The 4,696-nt window shown below is 36.8% G+C and overlaps 1 non-coding gene across 1 annotated transcript; it reads right to left on the reverse strand.

Moving 5' to 3' along the window:
• Positions 1–3,548: 3,548 nt before the first annotated feature.
• LOC141680488 (small nucleolar RNA R71) lies at positions 3,549–3,655 on the reverse strand. Its single transcript, XR_012558344.1, has one exon. It is a non-coding gene; the product is annotated as a small nucleolar RNA R71 (small nucleolar RNA).
• Between the last annotated feature and the right edge of the window lie 1,041 nt (positions 3,656–4,696).

Genomic DNA, 4,696 nt, shown 5'->3' on the forward strand with positions numbered 1-4,696 from the left:
CTCTCCAAGGAAGGTATAACCCCTTCAAACCCTAAATTTACTTTGAGTATTAGGTTTAGTTTTATTTTTATAGTTCATGAGAGGCTTGATTGTTGTGTATGTAGAGGTTAGTTGGTTTTGTGATGTTTTTGGAGTTGTAATTCTTGGATTATTGATTAATGAACTTAAGTAAAGCTTAAATTCATGTTTGAGATAGTATAAATTGATAATATTGAGTTGTTGGGGCTGTTATGGTGAAGTATGGATGGAGTTTGGTTGGGATGTTGATTGTGGGATGGTTGTCGGTTGATTTGGAGTGGTATAAATTTGGGTAATCGCGTAAACATAGCCGTCGTAATGCCTGATTTACTTTAGACTGTTTTTGTTCTTAACATTAGGGCCCGTGAACTCACTGCTAGGTTTTGACCATTGCCATGATTAGATAGTTCATGTTACGAGCTTCGTTTTGATATGTGGTTCGTTTGAATCCGATGTACGGTTTAGGAGAAACGACCGTTTTAAGTAACGGCATTTCGCGAACGAACCATTACCCCTCGCCTTAATTTGAAACATACGTTAAAGACCTAAAAGGACTAATTGGAATATGAAACATTTATTTAAAGTGTATTAGGCAGTTGGTAAGGCACTCGCGAAAGAATCGCCTTAAAACTCTTAATGGTTAAAACTCTTATGACTCCGTTTATTTTATTAATGAATATTATTTTGAATATTCATTCCAGGGCTTATGACTCCGTTATTTTATTAATGAATATTATTTTGAATATTCATTCGAGGACTTATGACTCCGATTATTTACTAATTATTATTCTTTATTTTATTAAAGAATAATGTGTCGATAATCATACTCACTTTGATTATTCAAATAAAGATATTGCTTTTGTATATGTATATCTTTGGTTATTAAATATTCATTTCAAGTATAAGTTTTACAACTTCTACTTCAATTATTTTTATAAAGATTATTCTTTATGGGAATATTATTTAAATAATAATATTCAGATATTTTCTAATATATCAGGACTGATTTATTTCATTAAATCAGCATTACTCCAAAAACTCTTTAAAGTGTTTTCGAGTCTTCAAAATGATTTTTAAAAGTTAGAGCGGATCCCAAAACTCATTTTTATATTTAAGATCTTCCTTTTAAAGGGGATTTAAATATTCACTCAAAACCTGAGGGATCCGGCTTTATGGAGTATTTTATATTCGCAACGAGGTTGCTGTTTTGGTAAATGAATTGATTACTTACCCAACGTTCGGGAAGTAAGTCCATCTATTGAGTCGGCATAAGCAACATGGGCTCAGTGGGCGTCCATGAAAGTGTAAGTGGCTCAGTGGGAGTCCATCAAATAGGTAAGTGGCTGAGTGGCAGTCCAACATAAGGTCCTATTACGGCCAGGGTGATGACCAGTGGGGAATTCGTCCATCTACTAGTAGAAAAGGTTACTTATTGGTATCTTTGCCTGATCAGCAAGATATCAGGTTTATGCCAAAAATCTTTTCTTTCCAAATTCATTGGATATTACAACTCTGTTCATACTTTACATGACAGAGGTTTTCAGGAAATGTATGAGAGAGATATATGGATATATATATATATATATATCGGGACTTAATGAAGTATCTCGTAACTTCATTTCTTTTGAATGATATTTCAAGGATTGAATCTATTCAAATCATATCTTGTAGTCTCATCTATGTGATGAACTTTTGACATAGATTATATCTTGAACGGTGGTAGTTCAAGTAGTATTCGGAAAAGATATAAGTATATTGGAGTATCTTGTAACTTCATCTTTTAAACTTATATCTAGTAAATGATTATCTTATGAATATCAAAGATTTTCAGAAAAACATTGAGACAAGGTTAGATATATGAGATCACCTTGCAACGATATTTTTATACAGTTATAAACTGGAACTCTGTGTATATTATACATGTCAGAGGATTTCAAAGATTGTGAAAAGTATATATGTATGTATATACTGAATATTTTGCGACTTGGTCGCGTTAAGATATCAACTTGGTTCATTTCTTCTTAACCAAGACTCTCTTGAGTACGATGAGAATGCTCATACATTGTTAATTATGGGTTCAATCATGGGTTAATCATGGGTTAATCGTGGGTTAATCGTGATCATGGGGTCGTAACGGATTTGCTTTGGAATTCTTTAGTTAGTTGTTTAATACCTTAGTGTGTGATGATTGTATGATATCTAGTATTGGTTGAGCATATTCGTCTTATGTGCGTCGCGGACATATAAGATAGGGTGTTAATCTCTTGTGAAGCGACGGTGGATCTTGGGATTTAGAACTTGCCATGCTAGCATAGGTTCATGTATGTGTATGCATGATTAGTGGGTAACTCTAACCGTTTTACTTGCCCTATGTAATCATAAGGAGTAACTTGTGCTTAAATCGTTATGTTGTCAAATTCTGTAGACATATAGGGTCTCAACATAATTGATGACTATTCAACTTCTATCTTAATTCTGGATGTTTGGTAGAATGGTATTGGTACAACGAAAGTTGGCTTTTATCATTTTAATGTTGTTCGATTAATATCATCACCGCTACATGCTAAGGGTAATAATAATAACTATTGAAGAAAGTAGTAATGAAGTTATGATCTCATGTGTGTTTAGTATTGTTAATTCAAGTGTCTGTTAAGTGTTTAATTCTCGTAGTTAATTCTAGTTAATAATTAGTTAATCAAGTCTATGTGTTATGGTCTTAACATTGAGAAGTAATCATACATTGGTGAGTAAGTGTTAATTGAGAATAATTAGTCTGGGTCTCTGTGGGAATGAACTAGAAAGTATTCTATATTACTTAGGAACGCGTATACTTGCGTGTATTATTAGCGCGTATTTTCCGCCCTAATAAGTTTTTGGTGCCTCTGTCGGGGACTCGGCATATGTGTTTAGTTTATGTACTTACCATCAGTGGTCATTAGGACTCATTGATTAAGACATGTTACTTATCATTTTCGGTTATGTTTCAGGTACTTTAGCGAGCGTTTATGCAAACACGTTCTTGTACTCGCAAGAGGACTTTAGATACGGATGAGGAGACGGACTCGGTTCTTGATATTCCGGAGAAGATAGATTTTCAAGATTCGGATAAAGAGAGTGAGCAGAAAGAACCAGTAATCATGGGTAATCGTATAGTTCCGGCAGATCCAGCTCTTATGGACTTTTCTCGGCCTAAAATTGACGATATCCAGTCAAGCATCCTTCATCCGGCTATTCAGACTAACACTTTTGAAATCAAGTCGGACACTATTCTGATGGTGCAGAATTCTGTTTCTTTCGGAGGTGCTGCAACTGAAGACCCCAACATGCACATCAGGAATTTTGTCGAGATCTGTAGTACTTTCAAATATAATGGTGTAACTGATGAGGCTATCAAGCTTAGGCTTTTCCCATTCTCTTTGAGGGATAAAGCTAAGGACTGGTTACATTCTGAACCAGCTGGGTCCATCACTACTTGGCAAGATCTTGTGCAAAAGTGTTTGGTAAAGTTCTATCCTATGGCGAAGATTGCAGCTATGAGGAGTGCTCTTACTCAGTTTGCGTAGCAAATAACAGAATCTATGTGCGAAGCTTGGGAGAGCTACAAGGAGATGTTGAGAAAGTGTCCACATCATGGTATGCCTGACTGGATGGTGATCACTGGTTTCTATAATGGTTTGGGGGCCCAATCTCGGCCCATGCTCGATGCAGCAGCTGGAGGTGCTTTGTGGGCAAAAAGCTATACTGAGGCTTATAAGCTTATTGAAACTATGGCTGCAAATGAGCATCAAAACCCAACTCAAAGGATGATGCCTGGGAAGGTAGCATGTATTCTGGAAGTTGATGCAGCTACAGTTATTGCAGCGCAGCTCCAAGCGCTGTCTATGAAGGTCGATTCTTTAGCCACCTATGGAGTCAATCAGATAGCTATGGTTTGTGAGCTTTGTGCAGGTTCTCATACTACGGATCTGTGTTCTCTTGTTAATGAATCTGTTCAGTATGTGAACAATTATCAGTGACCGCAGCAGCCTGTGCCAGCTACTTATCATCCTAACAACAGAAATCATTCCAATTTCAGCTGGAGCAATACTCAGAATGCTATTCAGCAACCATATCAGCAAGGCGTAAGTAAACAGTTTAATTCACCTGGATTCCAGCAACCACAGCAGTATGCTCAAAGGAAATCATATCCTCAACAAGGAGGTGCTGCTCCACCTTCTAGTGCTAATTTCGAGGAACTCAAGCTGTTGTGTAAAAGTCAGGTTGTTTCTATCAAGACCTTGGAAAATCAAATTGGTCAAATAGCCAATACAGTGCTCAATCATCAACCTGGCACACTTCCCAGTGATACTGAAGTGCCAGGCAGGAAGAAAGCTAAAGAGTAAGTCAAGGCTATTACCTTAAGGTCTGGAAAAGTAGCTGATGCTGAAAAAGCAAAAGACGGAGAAGCTGAAGTTGGTGATAAAGAAGAGAAGCAGAAGGAGAAAGCGGTGGAACCAAGGAAGACTACTGTTGAACACACTCTGCATGAGGGTAATACATGGGAGAAACAGCTCTATCCTCCACCAACTTTCCCAAAATGATTGTAACAACAAAAACTGGATAAGCAGTTTGGTAAGTTTCTGGAGGTGTTCAAGAAACTTCATATCAACATACCTTTCACTGAGGCTCTGGAGCAAAT

This window comes from Apium graveolens, chromosome 1 (assembly GCF_009905375.1).
Source record: "Apium graveolens cultivar Ventura chromosome 1, ASM990537v1, whole genome shotgun sequence".
NCBI lineage: Eukaryota > Viridiplantae > Streptophyta > Magnoliopsida > Apiales > Apiaceae > Apium > Apium graveolens.